General features: G+C 37.2%; 2 long non-coding RNA genes across 2 annotated transcripts in view; one reads left to right on the top strand and one right to left on the bottom strand.

Moving 5' to 3' along the window:
* The window catches only part of LOC117202455 (uncharacterized), a 134,676-nt gene that overhangs the window by 85,146 nt on the left and 28,579 nt on the right, over positions 1-20,951 (bottom strand). The gene's annotated exons all lie outside the window — the stretch shown is intronic.
* LOC125965450 (uncharacterized) lies at positions 5,879-12,446 on the top strand. Its single transcript, XR_007479324.1, has 2 exons — positions 5,879-6,263; positions 11,711-12,446. It is a non-coding gene; the product is annotated as an uncharacterized LOC125965450 (long non-coding RNA).

Raw genomic sequence — 20,951 nt, 5'->3', positions numbered from 1 at the left:
AAGCTGTATCACTGGTTTGCACAGAGAAGTATAGCACATATATGAATAAAGACGAGAAATAGATTACTTGCAAGTAGAACAGTAATATATGGACAGTGAATCTAACACCTAGAAAAATAATCAATGCTAGCTCTTCTAGTTGGAACCTTCTCAAGATTTCATGTATGCTTCATTTCTCTGAGTTTTATCCTGTATAATTTGATGAGAATTTTACTATCTTTTTGGTGCTTGAATATCTCTATAGTCATGCTTACTAGATGTTGTTTAAAAACCCTCAGATTACATTTTTTTCTTGATGTTCTGGTAACTATTTTTTCTTCCAGTTACTAGCTTGCTCACTGAAATGACAAGATAAACCTATGTGCATTTCTCTTAAAGCAAAGGTTAATGTCGAATAAATTGTCATTTTACTCAGACATGCAATTTGTTCCCAACAGCATCCTGGTGCTATTAGGAGAAACAGCCACACATCATTACCTCAAGCTCATCTCCTTTTCTATGCTACTAAGTGGAGTTGCAACTTGCATACTTTAGATAAATGGCCACTTGCTCTTGTGTCAGATTGTTAGTATTTTTTAATTGGGATAAATATCAAAACCACCCCATGTTTAAAAATCATGGGTAAGGAAGAAGGTGAGGTTGGATATTAATTTTTCCATTTCTCCCAAATCTTAGGGACACAGCAACAACAAAACCTGAAAGGAGGAAACTGACATGTCAGCTCCAAATGTTTAAAGAAATGTGTACCAGCTCAGTACAGCCAGAAAGATCAGTATAACTCAGGAGGCTCCTAACCTTACCTCCCGTCAGAGAAAAAATTATAAACAAAGAAAGAAGATAAATAGGCCATACCTTAAAGAAAACCTCATTGAAAACACACACCCAACCACTCTGCAAAAAAGCAGATGAGGGGGAGGAACCAAGATGGCGGAGTAAAAGGACATGCTCTCACTCCCTCTTGCGAGAACACCAGAATCACAACTGGCTGCTGGACAATCACTGACAGGAAGACACTGGAACTCACCAAAAAAATTACCCCACATCCAAAGACAAAGGAGAAGCCACAATGAGATGGTAGGAGGGGCACAATCACAGTAAAATCAAATCCCATAACTGGTGGGTGGGTGACTCACAGACTGGAGAACACTTATACCACAGAAGTCCACCCACTGGAGTGAAGGTTCTGAGCCCCACGTCAGGTTTCCCAACCTGGGGGTCCAGCAATGGGAGGAGGAATTCCTAGAGAATCAGACTTTGAAGCCTAGTGGGAATACATTGCAGGACTTCCACAGGACTGGGGGAAACAGAGACTCCACTCTTAGAGGGCACACACAACGTAGTGTGCACATCGGGACCCAGGGGAAGGAGCAGTGACCCCAGGGGAGACTGAACCAGACCTACCTGCTGGTGTTGGAGGGTCTCCTACAGAGGCGGGGGGTGGCTCTCTTTCACCTTGGGGACAATGACACTGGCAGCAGAAGTTCTGGGAAGTACTCCTTAGCATGAGTCTTCTCAGAGTCTATCATTAGCCCCACCAAAGAGCCCAGGTAGGCTCCACTGTTGGGTTGCCTCAGGCCAAACAACCAACAAGGAGGGAACCCAGCCCCACCCATTGACAGTCAAGTGGATTAAAGTTTTACTGAGCTCTGCCCACCACAGCAACAGTCAGCTCTACCTACCACCAGTCCCTCCCATCAAGCCTCTTAGCCTCATCCACCAGAGGGCAGACAGCAGAAGCAAGAAAAACTACAATCCTGCAGCCTGTGGAACAAAACCCACATTCACAGAAAGATAGACAAGATGAAAGGGCAGAGGGTTATATACCAGATGAAGGAACAAGAAAAAAAAACAGAAAAACAACTAAATGAAGTGGAGATTGGCAACCTTCCAGAAAAAGAATTCAGAATAATGATAGTGAAGATGATCCAGGACCTCGGAGAAAGAATGGAGGCAAAGATCGAGAAGATGCAAGAAATGTTTAACAAAGACCTAGAAGAATTAAAGAACAAACAAACAGAGATGAACAATACAATAACTGAAATGAAAACTACACTAGAAGAAATCAATAGCAGAATAACTGAGGTAGAAGAATGGAGAAGTGACCTGGAAGACATAATGGTGGAATTCACTGCTGCTGAACAGACTAAAGAAAAAAGAATGAAAAGAAATGAAGACAGCCTAAGAAGACATTAAATGCAACAACATTTGCATTATAGAATTATAGGGGTCCCACAAGGAGAAGAGAGAGAGAAAGGACCAGAGAAAATATCTGAAGAGATTATAGTCGAAAACTTCCCTAACATGGGAAGGGAAATAGCTACCCAAGTCCAGGAAGCATGGAGAGTCCAATACAGGATAAACCCAAGGAGAAACACTCTGAGACACACAGTAATCAACTTGGCAAAAATGAAAGACAAAGAAAAATTATTGAAAGCAGCAAGGAAAAAATGACAAATAATATACAAGGGAACTCCCATAAGGCTAACAGCTGATTTCTCAGCAGAAACTCTACAAGCCAGAAGGGAGTGGCATGATATACTTAAAGTGATGAAAGGGAAGAACCTACAACCAAGATTACTCTACCTGGCAAGGATCTCATTCAGATTTGATGGAGAAATCAAAAGATTTACAGACAATGAAAAGCTAAGAGAATTCATCACCACCAAACTAGCTCCACAACAAATGCTAAAGGAACTTCTTTAAGTGAGAAACACAAGAGAAGAAAAGCACCTACAAAAACAAACTCAAGACGATTAAGAAGATGGTCATAAGAACATACATATTGATAATTACCTTAAACGTGAATGGATTAAATCCTCCAACCAAAAGACACAGGCTTGCTGAATGGATACAAAAACAAGACCCATATATATGCTGTCTACAAGAGATCCACTTCAGACCTTGGGACACAAACAGACTGAAAGTGAGGGGATGGAAAAACATATTCCATGCAAATGGAAATCAAAAGAAAGCTGGAGTAGCTATACTCATGTAAGATAAAATAGACTTTAAAATAAAGGATGTTACAAGAGACAAGGAAGGACACTACATAATGATCAAGGGATCGATCCAAGAAGAAGATATAACAAGGATCAATCCAAGAAGAAGATATAACAATTATAAATATATATGCATCCAACAAAGGAGCACCTCAATACATAAGGCAACTGCTAACAGCTATAAAAGAGGAAATCGACAGTAACACAAAACTAGTAAGGGACTTTAACACCTCACTTACACCAATCGAAAGATCATCCAAAATGAAAATAAATAAGGAAAGAGATGCTTTAAATGACACAATAGACCAGATAGATTTAATTGATATTTATAGGACATTCTATCCAAAAACAGCAGATTACACTTTCTTCTGAAGTGCGCATGGAACATAATGAAGGATAGATCACATCTTGGGTCAGAAATCAAGCCTCAGTAAATTTAAGAAAATTGAAATCATATCAAGCATCTTTTCGGACCACAACGCTATGAGATTAGAAATGAATTACAGGCAAAAAATGTAAAAAACATAAACATATGGAGGCTAAACAATACGTTACTAAATAACCAAGAGATCACTAAAGAAATCAAAGAGGAAATCAAAAAATACATAGAGATAAATGACAATGAAAACATGACGATCCAAAACCTATGGGATGCAGCAAAAGCAGTTCTAAGAGGGAAGTTTATATCTATACAAGCCTACCTCAAGAAACAAGAAAAATATCAAGTAAACAATCTAACATTACACCTAAAGCAACTAGAGAAGGAAGAACCAACAAAACCCAAAGTTAGCAGAAGGAAAGAAATCATCAAGATCAGAGCAGAAATAAATGAAATAGAAACAAAGAAAACAATAGCAAAGATCAATAAAACTAAAAGCTGGTTCTTTGAGAAGATAAACAAAATTGATAAACCATTAGCCAGACGCAGCAAGAAAAAGAGGGACAGGACTCAAATCAATAAAATTAGAAATGAAAAAGGATAAGTTACAACAGACACAGCAGAAATACAAAGCATCCTAAGAGACTACTACCAGCAACTCTATGCCAATAAAATAGACAACCTGAAAGAAATGGACAATTTCTTTGAAAGGTATAACCTTCCAAGACTGAACCAGGAAGAAACAGAAAATATGAACAGACCAATCACTAGTAATGAAATTGAAACTGTGATTAAAAATCTTCCAACAAATAAAAGTCCATGACCAGATGGCTTCACAGGTAAATTCTATCAAACATTTAGAGAAGAGCTAACACCCATCCTTCTCAAACTCTTCCAAAAAACTGCAGAGGAAGGAAAACTCCCAAACTCATTCTATGAGGCCACCATCACCCTGATACCAAAACCAGACAAAGCTACTACAAAAAAAGAAAATTACAGACCAATATCACTGATGAATATAGATGCAAAAATCCTCAACAAAATACTAGTAAACAGAATCCAACAACACATTAAAATGATCATACACCACGATCAAGTGGGATTTATCCCAGGGATGCCTGGATTGTTCAATATATGCAAATCAAACAATGTGATACACCATATTAACAAATTGAAGACTAAAACCCATATGACCATCTCGATAGATGCAGCAAAAGCTTTTGACAAAATTCAACACCGATTTGTGATAAAAACTCTCCAGAAAGTGGGCATAGAGGGGACCTACCTCAACATAATAAAAGCCATATACGACAAACCCACAGTAAATATCAATCTCAGTGGTGAAACACTGAAAACATTTCCTCTAGGATCAGGAACAAGAAAAGGATGTCCACTCTCACCACTATTATTCAACATAGTTTTGGAAGTTCTAGCCATGGCAATCAGAGAAGAAAAAGAAATAAAAGGAATACAAGTTGGAAAAGAAGAAGTAAAACTGTCACTGTTTGCAGATGACATGATAGTATACACTGAGAATCCTAAAAATGCCACCAGAAAACTACTAGAGCTAATCAATGAATTTGGTAAAGTAGCAGGATACAAAATTAATGCACAGAAATCTCTTGCATTCCTATACACTAATGATGAAAAATCTGAAAGAGAAATTAAGGAAACACTCCCATTTACCATGCAACAAAGAGAATAAAATACCTAGGAATAAACCTACCTAGGGAGAAAAAAGACCTGTATGCAGAAAACTATAAGACACTGATGAAAGAAATTAAAGATGATACCAACAGATGGAGAGATATACCATGTTCTTGGATTGGAAGAATCAATTTTGTGAAAATGACTATACTATGCAAAGCAATCTACAGATTCAATGCAATCCCTATCAAATTACCAATGGCATTTTTTACAGAACTAGAACAAATACTTTTAAAATTTGTATGGAGACACAAAGACCCCGAATAGCCAAAGCAATCTTGAGGAAAAACAATGGAGCTGGAGGAATCAGACTCCCTGACTTCAGACTATACTACAAATCTACAGTCATTAAGACAATATGGAACTGGCACAGAAACAGAAACATATATCAATGGAACAAGATAGAAAGCCTCGAGATAAACCCACGCACCTATGGTCAACTAATCTATGACAAAGGAGGCAAAGATACACAATGGAGAAAAGACGGTCTCTTCAGTAAGTGGTGCTGGGGAAACTGGACAGCTACATGCAAAAGAATGAAATTAGAACACTCCCTAACACAAAATAAACTCAAAAATAAACTCAAAATGGATTAGAGACCTAATTGTAAGACTGGACACTATAAAACTCTTAGAGGAAAACATAGGAAGAACACTCTTTGACATAAATCACAGCAAGATCTTTTTTGATCCACCTCCTAGAGTAATGGAAATAAAACCAAAAATAAACAAATGGGATCCAATGAAACTTAAAAGCTTTTGCACAGCAAAGGAAATCATAAACAAGACGAAAAGACAATGCTCAGAATGGGAGAAAATGTTTGCAAACAAATCAACGGACAAAGGATTAATCTCCAAAATCTATAAACAGCTCATGCAGCTCACTATTAAAGAAACAAACAACCCAATCCAAAAATGGGCAGAAGACCTAAATAGACATTTCTCCAAAGAAGACATACAGATGGCCAAGAGGCACATGAAAAGCTGCTCAACATTACTAATTATTAGAGAAATGCAAATCAAAACTACAGTGAGGTATCACCTCACACCAGTTAGAATGGGCATCATCAGAAAATCTACAAACAACAAATGCTGGAGAGGGTGTGGAGAAAAGGGAACCCTCTTACACTGTTGGTGGGAATGTAAATTGATACAGCCACTGTGGAGAACAGTATGGAGGTTCCTTTGAAAACTAAAAATAGATTTACCATATGATCCAGCAATCCCACTACTGGGCACATACCCTGAGAAAACCATAATTCAAAAAGAGTCATGTACCAAAATGTTCATTGCAGCTATATTTACAATAGCCAAGAGATGGAAGCAACCTAAGAGTCCATCATCGGATGAATGGATAAAGAAGATGTGGCACATATATACAATGGAATATTACTCAGTCAGAAAAAGAAAGGAAATTGAGTTATTTGTAGTGAGGTGGAAGGACCTAGAGTCTGTCATACAGAGTGAAGTCAGAAAGAAAAAGACAAATACCATATGCTAACACATATATATGGAATCTAAGAAAAAAAGTATGTCATGAAGAACCTAGCAGTAAGATGGGAATAAAGACACAGACCTACTAGAGAATGGACTTGAGGATACGGGGAGGGGGAAAGGTAAGCTGTGACAAAGTGAGAGACTGGCATGGACATATATACACTACCAAACGTAAAATAGATAGCTAGTGGGAAGCAGTTGCATAGCACAGGGAGATCAGCTCAGTGCTTTGTGACCACCTAGAGTGGTGGGATAGGGAGGGTGGGAGGGAGGGAGACGCAAGAGAGAAGAGATATGGGAACATATGTATAACTGATTTACTTTGTTATAAAGCAGAAACTAACACACCATTGTAAAGCAATTATACTCCAATAAAGATGTAAAAAAAAAAAAAAAAAAAGACACATGTACCCCAATGTTCATTGCAGCAGTATTTACAATGGCCAGGTCATGGAAGCAACCTAAATGCCCATCAACAGACAAATGGATAAAGAAGATGTGGTACATATATACAATGGAATATTACTCAGCCATAAAAAGTAACGAAATTGAGTCATTTGTTGAGACGTGGATGGATTTAGAGACTGTCATACAGAGTGAAGTAAGTCAGATGGAGAAAAACAGATATCGTATATTAATGCATGTATATGGAACCTAGAAAAATGGTACAGATGAGCCGGTTTGCAGGGCAGAAGTTGGACACAGATGTAGAGAACAGACATATGGACACCAAGTGGGGGGAACTGCGGTGGGGTGGGGATGGTGGTGTGCTGAATTGGGCGATTGGGATTGACATGTATAGACTGATGTGTATAAAACTGATGACTAATAAGAACCTGCAGTATAAAAAAACAAACAAAACAACTAATACTAAACTTTCATTGGGTTATTTGTATGGAAATATGTTAATATAAATGTTTCAGACATTACATGAAATTTCTATAAATCTTATATGTTCTGGTATAATGTTATAAGTCATAATTCTAGTTATTACTTTAAAATGTATATCTCAGAAATAACTAAATTTCCTTGTCAAGTGCATTATTAAGAACTTTCATCAAATCTTTAACCGTGGTCATTTTTAAGTCTTTTGTCATTTACAGACAGTTCTGGGTGTACTCTGATGCTTTTGCAAGTATGTTCCTATAATAGGGTTTCATCTGCAAGGAATTCATGGAAAAGACTCTGACAAGTACAGGTTTCTGGTAACTGACTGTACTGCTGAACTGAATGAATAAGCATTTTCAGAACTCTAATGAAAAACTGATGAACTCATAAAAGTGCTATTAAAAGATCAAGATAAAAAAAAATTAATTACATGGGACTGAGTGAGCTGATGGGGATGATTATAATTTTTGTGACTTTCTGTTTGAATTTAAAAAAAAAAATCCCACAAGGACTCAGAGGCAAAAAATATACAAATCAATTTTCACTGCAAAGTAAAGGAGCTGTTATAGTAGAGGATTACTGGACTGAATGTCAATATTATGAAATAATATGAGTGTGTTTCGTGTTTGGTAATTGCAATCATTGTTGCTTTTGTTGTGGTCATCCATTTACAATGCTTGGTGTCAGTCTATTTATCTCCTGTAAAAATAAAATACAGTGTGTGTGTGTGCGCGTGTGTGTGTGTGAAAAAAATTAATTAATTAATTTAAAAAAGCAGATGAAAAGTTTTGTGAGAAAAGGTTGTGATTTGTAAATGTGTGTGTATGTAATATGTCCAAAGAACTTTCCAGAATTTTTCTCATACTCATCTACAACTTAATTTTATTAAATCTTCCCTTAATAAGTCACCAAAATCTATCAGGGGCTGCCATACTGACCATATTAAATGGGAGAAAAACTGAAGAAAAAAGGCAATTAAGGGCTTCCCTGGTGGCGCAGTGGTTGAGAGTCCGCCTGCCGATGCAGGGGACATGGGTTCCTGCCCCGGTCCAGAAAGATCCCACATGCCGCAGAGCAGCTGGGCCCGTGAGCCATGGCCGCTGAGCCTATGCGTCCGGAGCCTGTGCTCTGCAACGCGAGAGGCCACAACAGTGAGAGGCCCGCGTACCGCAAAAAAAAAAAAAGAAAGAAAGGCAATTAACAAAGCAAAAGAAAAAAATAAGTATGAGAAAATCTTAACAGGAAGTAAAATTCTGGTAGGTAAGCAGAGGATTATGTGGAGTGGAATACAAAGATCTCCAAGGAAAGTGTCTCCCTGCTACACCCCTTTGCCCGGGAACTTCACAAATAAGACTGACGAAAGTCACTTTAGTATGTTTTCCCCTCTCTGAATTGTAAGGGAGTGAAACAGATTTTAGGGAGAGAGGATGAAGTAAGAGTGAAAATATAGACCTGTTCTGACTCTCTCGGTAGAAGCTAAATTTTGGGGCTCCATTCTGCGTTGGGAAAAGATAGGAATCTTGATGCTTTCTGCCAGAGAAAGTGGCTATGAACCTCAAACTGTCAGACAATTGTTGGAAGAGGGACAAATATCCACTTTATATCAAAGCTGAAGGAATATCTTAATTAGACTATTTGTGTTATAAATGAGTAAGAGAAAAAAGAAACGGCAAAGTCTCAATTCTAAGAATGTCAACACACAAACAAAAGAAAAAGAAATAAAGAAACGTATTATTTAAAGAATGAATGTAGAGCCTTATATGGAAGCAATTATAGCCAAAGAAATAGAACTTTTTCTACAAGTGCCTTATACACTAGAAGAATATTTAAAAAGAACAACAACATGAATTCAGTGACAGAAGACTTCAAACATGAAATGAAGAAACAAAAGAATTAGTAAGACTATAGAACTGAGAGAACCAATTAAAGACCAAAATAATACCCACAGGGAAATGAATGCAATGCAAACAGCAATAAGCCCACTAAGGCAAATCTGAATAGTTAAGAGTACAGAGATTTTTAAGAATCTAGGAAGAAAACACAAGTCATCCCTGAGAATGGGGACAGATGAAAGCAGAGGCTGTCCCACTTGAAATCACATGGAATGGATTCCCCACAAGGAAGAAGGATTCTTCTTTCTATACAGGAATGTAGAAATGGTGTTTGGGAGGCAGAACATCAGAACACTAAGATAAATACAGAGGGTCACCACACAATGATGAAAGTTTCAATTCACTAAGAAGATATAACAATCAAAAGAAAATAACTTCAAAATATGTAAATTAAAAGTTGGGTGAGCTATAGGGAAATTTGACAAATCCATGGTCATAGGGAGAGTTTTCAACATGTTCCTCTCAATTATCTGATATAATCTATAATATAATATAATATAAAAATTCAAAAATATACCATCCACCATATTCTTTAACCACATGCAGTTAATCAGTTTCAAAAAGGTAAATGAAAATCCCCATATACGTGAAGAATTTGTTTTTGGAGGTGATGGTTATGTTCAATTTGGTCATGGTAACATAAGTGTATACATATGTCTAAATTCACCAAATTGTGTACATTAATTATATGCAGTTTCCCCAGCTTTATTGAGAAATAACTGATATACATCACTGTGTAAGTTTAAGGCATATAGCTGGATGATTTGATTTACACATATTGTGAAATTATTACCCCAACAGGTTCAGCTAACATCCATTTTCTCATAAATACACAATAAAAAGAAAAGAAAGAAAAATAAAGGAAAAACAATTTATCCTTGTGATGAGAAGGATTTACTTAGGGTTTACCCTCTTAACAACTTTTCTGTATGTATTACAGCAGTGTTAGCTATAGTCATCATGTTGTCCCCAGTACTTACTTATCCTTTTTCTTGGTTCCTTCTTTTTTTAAACTGGAGTATAGTTGATTTACAATGTTGTGTTAGTTTCAGGCACATAGCAAAGTGAATCAGTTATACATCCACTCTTTTTTAAATTGTTTTCCCATATAGGTCATTACAGAGTATTGAGTAGAGTTCCCTGTGCTATACAGTAGGTCCTTATTATTGCTATTGAGTGTTATGAGTTCTTTATATATTTTGGTTATTAACCCCTTATCAGACATATGGTTTGCAAATATTTTTCCCATTCCATATGTTGTCTTTTCACTTTGTTGATGGTTTATTTGCTTTGTGTAGGCTTTTTAATTTGATGTAATGCCACTTGCTTATTTTTAATTTTGTTGCTTGTGCTTTAGATGTCATATTCAAAAAATCATTACTGAGACACTGGAGAATTTTTTAAAAATTACTTCTAAATATCTCATTAGTGAAAAGAAAATCATAGAATTAAAAAAAATACTTTGGGATAAATAATAATGGAAATGTCATATAGCAAAATGTATTTGATTCAAAAAGTGGTATAAAAAAGATTTTATAGATTAAAATGGTAATATTAGAAAAAAAAGGCCAGAAATTCATGAGTAGTAATCTCATTTAAGAATAGCTAGTGTCTTCTTTATGGTTTCCTTTGCTGCGCAAAAGCTTTTAAGTTTCATTAGGTCCCATTTGTTTACTTTTGTTTTTATTTCCATTTCTCTAGGAGGTGGGTCAAAAAGGACCTTGCTGTGATTTATGTCATAGAGTGTTCTGCCTATGTTTTCCTCTAAGAGTTTGATAGTTTCTGGCCTTACATTTAGGTCTTTAATCCATTTTGAGCTTATTTTTGTGTATGGTGTTAGGGAGTGATCTAATCTCATACTTTTACTTGTAGCTGTCCAGTTTTCCCAGCACCACTTATTGAATAGGCTGTCCTTTCTCCACTGTACATTTCTGCCTCCTTTGTCAAAGATAAGGTGACCAAAAGACAACCCTCAGAATGGGAGAAAATATTTGCAAATGAAGCAACTGACAAAGGATTAATCTCCAAAATTTATAAGCAGCTCATGCAGCTTAATAACAAAAAAACAAACAACCCAATCCAAAAATGGGCAGAAGACCTAAATAGACATTTCTCCAAAGAAGATATACAGAGTGCCAACAAACACATGAAAGAATGCTCAACATCACTAATCATTAGAGAAATGCAAATCAAAACTACAATGAGATATCATCTCACACCAGTCAGAATGGCCATCATCAAAAAATCTAGAAACAATAAATGCTGGAGAGGGTGTGGAGAAAAGGGAACCCTCTTACACTGTTGGTGGGAATGTAAATTGATACAGCCACTGTGGAGAACAGTGTGGAGGTTCCTTAAAAAGCTACAAATAGAACTACCATATGACCCAGCAATCCCACTACTGGGCATATACCCTGAGAAAACCATAATTCAAAAAGAGTCATGTACCAAAATGTTCATTGCAGCTCTGTTTACAATAGCCCAGAGATGGAAACAACCTAAGTGTCCATCATCGGATGAATGGATAAAGAAGATGTGGCACATATATACAATGGAATATTACTCAGCCATAAAAAGAGACGAAATTGAGCTATTTGTAATGAGGTGGATAGACCTAGAGTCTGTCATACAGAGTGAAGTAAGTCAGAAAGAGAGAGACAAATACCGTATGCTAACACATATATATGGAATTTAAGAAAAAAAAATGTCGTGAAAAACCTAAGGGTGAAACAGGAATAAAGACACAGACTTACTAGAGAATGGACTTGAGGCTATGGGGAGGGGGAAGGGTAAACGGAGACAAAGCGATAAAGAGGCATGGACATATATACACTGCCAAACGTAAGGTAGATAGCTAGTGGGAAGCAGCCGCATAGCACAGGGAGATCAGCTCGGTGCTTTGTGACCGCCTGGAGGGGTGGGATAGGGAGGGTGGGAGGGAGGGAGACGCAAGTGGGAAGAGATATGGGAATATATGTATATATATAACTGATTCATTTTGTTGTGAAGCTGAAACTAACATACCATTGTAAAGCAATTATACTCCAATAAAGATGTTAAAAAAAAAAAAAAAAAAAAAAAGAATAGCTAGTGATGGGGCTTCCCTGGTGGTGCAGTGGTTGAGAGTCCGCCTGCTGATGCAGGGGACACGGGTTCATGCCCCGGCCCGGGAAGATCCCTGTGTGTCTGGAGCCTGTGCTCCGCAGCGGGAGAGGCCACAGCAGTGAGAGGCCCATGTACCGCAAAAAACAACAAAAAAAAGAATAGCCAGTGATGAAGGATGTTACATGTAACAGCATAAACTTATGACCAGTTACAAATATTAACTAAAGTCTCATAAAAAGTTGCAGAAATGAGGACTAAGGTACGCAACCCTACTTTCTTCTGAGAGAGAGAGAAAGAGATTGATATTATTTTTCCTATATACCTTTCTCTTGCTAATTTATATAGGAATTACTTGCTAGTAACAATGTAATTTAGTCTACAGCTTACAAAATACCAAGATGTGATTGTAACTACACTAGTTTAGAAATGAACATTACCCAGAAATAGATACAGAAACAGATGAGATTTGGGGCTTCCCCTTTGAGGAGAGAATAGGTAGGTTTTTATTTGCACAAAGGATAGCTGAATTATGTTAAGCACACTGTTCTTGCTTTCATGTTCTTGTTCTTATTGTTCTTGTTCTTGTTTGAAAGTTTAAGTGTGGGAAGAGTTTGAGTGGTTGCTGAACAACCAAACGAGTTTTTAATTGACTCCTTTAACACCTGTTCCAACTCATGTCTCGTTTGCCCTCCTGGTCCTCTGAAGACTTGAAATCCTTCCATCTGGGCTTCAAGTAAGTGATCTATGCTCTGTATCTATACCAGACTTGGGCTCAGTACTAGTAAGAAAAAAGGAGGAAGAAGCTGATTTTTCTTTAGCAAGTATCATGGTTAATTTTTTGTGTCAACTTGGCTAGGCTATGGTGCCCAGGTTTTGGTCAAACATCAGTCTAGATGTTACTGTGAAGACAGTTTTTAGATGTGATTAAGATTTGCAACCAATAGACTATGTAACCAATAGACAGATTCTTCTCTCCATAATGTGGGTGAGCCTCATTCAATCATTTGAATACCTTAAGACAAAAAACTGAGGTTTCCCAAGGAAGGAGCAATTTGGCATCAAGACCACAACACAGAAACCCAGCTGCAGATTTTGGATCAATGTTGCAGCATCAACTCTCAACTGAATTTCTAGACTGCCGACGTGCCTTACAGATTTCAGACTCACCAGCTCCTACAATCCCACAATCAGGTGAGCCAATTCCATAAAGTAAACTGAGAGAGAGAGACAGAGAGAGGCAAATCATGGCAGGTGTGGAGTTTTGGCTAAAACAGTCCAAGATGTGTATGAGTGGGTACTGGGACCCTTGACATTTCAGCCACACCAAACTACTTAGAGTCTATAGATGCCTTTGCACACATTATTTCTTCTTTCTGGAATGCCCATCATCTCACACCTCTCCATGACACCTGAAGGACTCCATCTCACACTCAACTATAAATTTCTCTAGAATAATTTTTGAAATTCTAACCAGTTAAACACTCCCTTCTATGTATATCCCTTCTATGTGTGCACAGATTACTTTTTTCCATGCCTCTACTATGGAATGTATCTTATTATTGCAATTATTAACTTATATACCTATTAATTCCTCTCTTGCCATACACACTAGAAGATGAACTTGTAAATGACAGAGAATTTATGCTGTCCTTTTATGTGTTTTTTAAACCTAAAATCTTATTTGGGCTATAATAGTTCTTTACTGCTTTGTTGAATTAACGAGTGACATTTAATTTACTAGCAGCATCAGTGTTCACACATCCCAGTTTCTCTTAGTCTAGGCCTTCTTGTTGGCTCCATAGCAATAAAGCACTTAAGTTATCTTCTCGGCTATTATTCTCTCCCAGTAGCATTCACCAGCAGAAAGGGTCACACCTACATGCATTCAAAGAAAACATACAGGTAAATAGCTTACTAAGTTCATGTTGCTTTTGTTAATCAAATGCTCACAGAAATACATAAAGAATAGTATTACTTAAAAACAATCCTACATTGGACCCCCATCAGCTTTCCTCTGCTGATTTCTGACTAGTTGCCAAGATCAAAGGTTTCAGAATAAGTAAACCTGAACTCAAAACATACCTTCATCACAAACTAAGCTGCAGAGATCTTGAGAAAGTCACCTAGCTTCTTCAAGTCTCACTTTCCTCATCTGGGAAACACAGCTTAGAAATACCTACCTTAACAAAATTTTGTGAGAATTAGGTATGTAAAATAATTATCAGAGTATCTGGCATGTAATAAGCACTAAATAATTATTAACCATATGAATTATTATTGTTGTAGTGTATTAATCAAGGAAGAATTTGTAGAAATTAATGCCTGTGAAGAGAGATTTTTACAGCCCACTGATGCATCTTTAAAGTGGATATGTATATAATTTGCATTTGAAAATTATACCTAGTCCTTAACTATGTGTAATAATAAAATAGTGTAATGGATAATAGGAGGTCAAAGGGTAATGCCTTTATCATCTGCTGACTTCATACTTATTACCTCTTCTCTGAGGACAAAGGTGCATTACTTCATTAGTTCTTGTAATATTTTTGATTGGTTGGTGAATAGTCTTATGCTCCCTCTTTACAAATAAGTTCATCTGCAACATTTCATAGTCACTTGCTAAAAAGTAGGCATTAGGGGCTTCCCTGGTGGTGCAGTGGTTGAGAGTCCGCCTGCCGATGCAGGGGACACGGGTTCGTGCCCCGGTCCGGGAAGATCCCACATGCCGCGGAGCGGCTGGGCCCGTGAGCCATGGCCGCTGAGCCTGCGCGTCCGGAGCCTGTGCTCCGCAACGGGAGAGGCCACAGCAGTGACAGGCCCGCGTACCGCAAAAAAAATAAAAATAAAATAAATAAATAAAAAGTAGGCATTAAAAGACAATGGTTATTCTTTAAAGAAAAAGAATACAAGAAGGGTAAAGCTCACCAAACTTTGATCTACAAATGTACCTTTGACATGCAATACTTTGGAAGAAATGACCCCGACAATCCTTCTGCCAAGGTGATCTACGAACAGTTTTGCCTAAAGATAAGGGGAGCAAAATGGTTGGTTGCATTATTTTTAGCTTTATAATTTGTTAATAAAATGAGGAACCTCAAGAATATCTCAGTCTCCTCACCATCTAAGATCAGCTTCATGCCGTCATTCACTATGTTTGTAATTTTAAACAAAGTATGAGTTAATCTGACTACTATGCTTGCAGTATCCATTTTATCTTCTTTCTGAATGAGGTAAAGTTAAAAGAGTATACTGAAAGGAATTATGGCACAAAACATGAAGATATCCATCTGTTGGTTTGAAAACTCTGGAGATTCCCAGGTGAAGTCTGAAACTGGCATATGCGGAGTGCAAGAAAAGACAGAAGAAAGATGTAGATCACTCCAGATTGACAGGTGGCAGGTTTATTGAGCAAAGGAACTAACTCAAGAGGTTTGTCTTGTGCTGCCACAAGATGAATAGATCTCCGCACTGCCCTCCAGAATCTTAAAAGGGTATGTAGAGGCCTTAACTAGGTTCAGTCATGTACTCAATCCTGATGATTTCAACCACACATTGTTCTCTCAAGGTTGCATCCTTGAAAATGGCTCCAAGTGCAGGAACAGTAGGTACAAAGCACATTCCAAGGACAGGGAAGGGGAAGAGGAGCCTCCTATCACCCAGGTCCAGCTCACAGGTCAACCAGCGGTCACATCCTCTGGATGTCCTCCTCTAATGCCTTCCCTCTAAGAAGCAGATAAACGCAACTAATTCCTCCCAAAGAAGATATTTTATGAATAACTTGAGCAAATTAAAAGCAATTAGAAGCAACCACTACATCAAAGGCTAATGATGCGTACTTTTTCTTTCTGCTCATCTATCTGGTATGAACCTGGGTGTCCCATAGTGATTGGTTGGCATATTTGTCCTCTTTCTATCCTTTTTCTCTAGCTTCCTTCAGTTAAAGTTCAGTTTTAAACTCTATTCTCCGTTCAAATGGAATATGCAGAAGGGATGAGAATAATTGGTATGTCTTTCAAACTGTGCAGATTACCTATGTAGAAGGTACAGGGAGCAAGAATAATTTGAAGATCTTTTATTTAGTACATATTAATAGAAACAGTTGTATCAATAATTGTATATGTTAAATTCATAACCCATGAAATAACCTCATGAGGTAGGTATTATAAAACCAGTTTTACAGATAACATAACTAATGCTCAGAGAGATGAACTCATTTGCCCAAATATACACAGCAGAGACAGGAGTCAAACCAAATAGGTCTGATTCGAAATCTCAAGCTCATGCCAGACTGGCTCCCTTTAATGAATCCATTGTACCCAGTGATGGATACAATGAGAATTATCCTTAAAATCTGAGAAATTAATAATTTGAGGTAGACAAAAAGCATATTTCAAGCCTCACATGTCTTGACATAAGCCAAATATAATCCAAGTGTGTAAGGTCTGCTGAGTGGTTTTGGGGAATGTAAGAAGTATATTGAAATTCCCATATATGATACATAATCATACTCAAGACAGCTATATTTAGTGCACTTATGTTAAAACCTACTTGTCTTTCTTTGAATGTTTGTCATTACTCAAAAAATAACTCCTCCAATGTCAGTACATGCTAATACGCCCATTGTCATTCAAGAGATATTAATGAGACAGAACAGGCTGATTATTGGGCTAAGCTCTGGAGACACATGAGTGAACAAAACCAGATGTGGTTGTGTCCTCAAAGAGCTTAGAGTCCAATAAAGAGACTGTTTAGTAATAAAACAAATTTAAAATTATAATTATGGTTAGTGCCATAAAAGAGAGTTGCATGGTGCTGAGAGTAGGTAAGAGGTCATGGTCACAGGGGGGTAAGCTGAAATTTAAAGGAAGAATAAAAGTTTACCAGGTGACAAGGAGACAGAGGAGTTTTTCAGACAAGGGACCAAGTGTAAATGTCCAGTGTAGGACGGAGAGAGCTTGGTAAGTAAGAGGGACTGAAAGAAGGTCAATGACACTACAGAAATGAGAGTGGGATGAGGGAATGATTGAAAGGGATATGGGCCAGACCACTCAGGGACTTGTAACCGATGTTTAATAATTTATTTTTAAACTTTAAAGTATTTTTAAAACACTGGAGGTTTTTAAAAGGTAGACTGGCATAATCCAGTTTGCATTTCAGAAAGATAGATCTGGCTGCAGTATGTACAAGGAATTGGAAAGGGTCCAAAGAGAAAGCAGACAACCAGCAAGAAGGCCATTTTATTAGTACTCTCTCCTAGGCAATAGATCATGGGAGCTGGGACTAAGGTGGTGTGGTAGTAGAAGGAGAAAATATTTAAGAGATGTTCAAGAGGTTTTCAGGTGCCAGATTAAATGTGGAGGTAAGAAAGCAGGAAGTATCAAGACTCATAAGTTTTTGGCCAAAAACTGAGTGGATTATGTCCCTTTTAAGATAGGGGATGTGGAAGAGGATCCCTTTGGGGGTTAAACTGTTAGTTTTGGGTGTTAAAATTGAGACATAGAAGAGAGGTCAAGTGAGCAAGCTGGACATATGAGTCTTCATCTAAAAGGAAAGAAATAATGAGCCATGATTTCTTGGGAAATTTCTTGGATGCAAAGCTAGAATATTGATGTTTTCACATGTTTTTTGGAAACAAGAAACATTTATTCATGTGTCTAATGTAAAATGAATTCTATCATTTTCAGGTTGGCTTCACTGATGACCCTTCGGGGATGCATTTAGTTCAGGTCCCATGTCTCTTTCTGCTGAATCACCTCCATTGCCTTTGGATAAATCTTTCTCCTTAGTGTCCATGTAAACTTCAAGTTATAAATAGTTCAACTTGCTTTGTTCTAAAAAGTTGGCTGAAGAATGAAGGTGCACTAACAAAATATGAAATATTTTCTTTAAATTAGAAAGGAATTATTCAAATTATGGTTAAAGGAAACTTTCAGACTTAGGTACCAATTATTAAACATCATGTTTCTCTCTCTCATTTCAGGAATGTTGGTGTAACTTAAGGCCTAACACAAAGTTATCATCCAATATAAAACATTACACAGATGTAATTGTGTCATTTAAAAATGATTGGGCTATATGATACTCTCTTTTACCAGTAACTTTAAAAATATCTATTATGCAATCTTCCAATCTCTTTTCATATCTCTCTATATTAATATATGAATGTATATATATATGACACATATATATCACATTGATAAGATAATGCATTTGTTATAGTTGAATAGTTGAAATTAGCTTTTAAGATTATTAATTTGAAACTTCTATCTCCCATTTATATTAAAGTTTTAGATTACTCCCTACCATTTTCCCTATTATTCAAATGGAATGCAATTTGGGTAGAAGAGAATGAAAAATGTTCTCTTAGACATTCCTCTGGGGAAAAAAAAGGAAAAGGCAGTTCAGAGAGATCTATAAAATCTTGAATAATTTTGGTTTATCTCGAGTTTTTACTACTTCTTAAGAGCTTCAGTGGAAAGGCAGTTTCAAGCATTTGGGCTATCTTCAGAAAAAAGAATTTTTTTAAAATTCTAAGTATTATTTACATAATAAGATGATCTTTCCCTAAAGCTCTCAGGTAAAGAGGGATTAGGTCACATCCTACACTCATTGTCTTTATCATAATAAAGCATTCTTTACACACTTGTAGGCAGAGATATTCCATGAGATAGTCCCTGAGATATTCCATGAATTCAAACACCAAGGACTGTCTGCAAACAAGGAAAGGCTGCATTAAAGACTACTAGCTACCTATCATTTTAAGGAAATCCCAGCAATTTCATTAACTCTCATCAGAGGCTATGGTTGGCAGTTAGATATGCTGCCTCTCTGACTCCTGCACCTTCACCTTCTATTGACGTTTCGCCACTCTCAATCATTCATTTAATATTTTATTAATTTATTTAATATTTTCAGCTAATGTTTTCTTTGCACATATGATGGGACAGCCATACATGAGATTCTGATGCTAAATATTGAAAAAGACATAGTCCCTGAACTCAAACAGCAACGTAAGATTAAACAAAGAGATGCACATACTGTAGGTAGAGACCACATGAAAGGTACGTGTGGGGTTCAGTGAACCAGGAAGTGGTCATATCCTCTTGGGGAGTGAACATTGCCTGAACATTGAAGGATAAGTTTAGTTGCACCAGCTTTAAGCAGGGGGATGAAATGAGATTCTCATTTACAGCAGATCAGTCTATCAGCAGTGTATAGATGACTGGGGTAGAATAAGATGGAGGGAACACCGCCAGGAGAAAAATAACCTCATGAAATCACAACTAGGATAATGAGAAAGGAAATACTAATTTTAGCTGGAAACATCTTAACAGAATAGGCTGTTTAATATGTTAATCTAGTCAACTGAAGAAGCAGGATCTGTATCTTAATGTCTTGGCATTCATCTCTCCTTATGAACTACGACATTGTGGAGGCTCATGGCAGGGAGCATAGAAGATAAAAGGAAAACAGGCAAACTCAAGTGACAAAGCATTTGTGCCTCACATCTTTTCAACTGCAAGACCATTTCCTGGATGAATGAGTTTATTCAACCTGGCAAAAGCTCACCAGGCAGGTAACACAGGGAGCTCATCAACCCCCTACTTGGAAGCTGTCCTCAAAATCTAAAACACCTGTGGCATCACAACCAAACTGAATTCCAAATCAGTCCTTTGTAAAGGTGGAAGTAGCTGTTTGGGATAAATACCTTTGTGTGGATTCACATACTGCAGAAAATGAGATTTTTTTTGCCAGCTCAAGAAATACTGCCATATCCAGACAGCTGAGGGCCACAACAGGGAAAAATCAAGGCTTTCAAAGCAGCAAATCTCTATATTCACATCGCAGTATCAATGCCATAAAAGATGGTGAATAGGTCTGTACAGTCTATAACGTTTTCACATGCATGTCTCATTTCCCTTCATTTGTTTGTATCTGCATTTGGAGATATTTGGTGATGGTGGTGGTGGTGATAGTGGTCTATGTGGGGATGTGTCTCACTGTTTATTGTAATATGAGAATCAGGTATTTCAGGAAGACTGGGTGGTGTAATGGAAAGAATACAAGTTTGGGGAGTTGGATGAACCTTGACTGAATTCTAGGGTAACTTCTGTAGCTTCCATTTTCTCATCTGTAAACTGAGATTAATTAACCTTTTAGGTTTTAAGATATCTGTATCATTGAAAAAAATAATCTTGTAATTGTGATTCTGAAACTGTCCAGGTTTCAAGCTCCATTCCTATAATCACTAGTTTTTACACTATGATTTTTAATAATGCACGGGAACACAGTGATTGTATTAGAACTGACTTTATTCCTAGACATGAATTTGCTGTGTAAAGACTATGCTCACTTTAATACTTTCAATACATAAAAACGACTGATCTCTACTGCTACTCTGAGAACCCAGAAATACATGTCAGGCAGCTAAAGAGAGTGTAGTGTCTTAAGTCCACAAACAAAATATGGCAGAAAGGATGTATAA

This window comes from Orcinus orca, chromosome 1, assembly GCF_937001465.1.
Source record: "Orcinus orca chromosome 1, mOrcOrc1.1, whole genome shotgun sequence".
Taxonomy (NCBI): Eukaryota; Metazoa; Chordata; class Mammalia; order Artiodactyla; family Delphinidae; genus Orcinus; species Orcinus orca.
The sequence above is the reverse complement of the archived record's forward strand: the minus strand, read 5'-3'. Positions and strand labels throughout refer to the sequence as shown.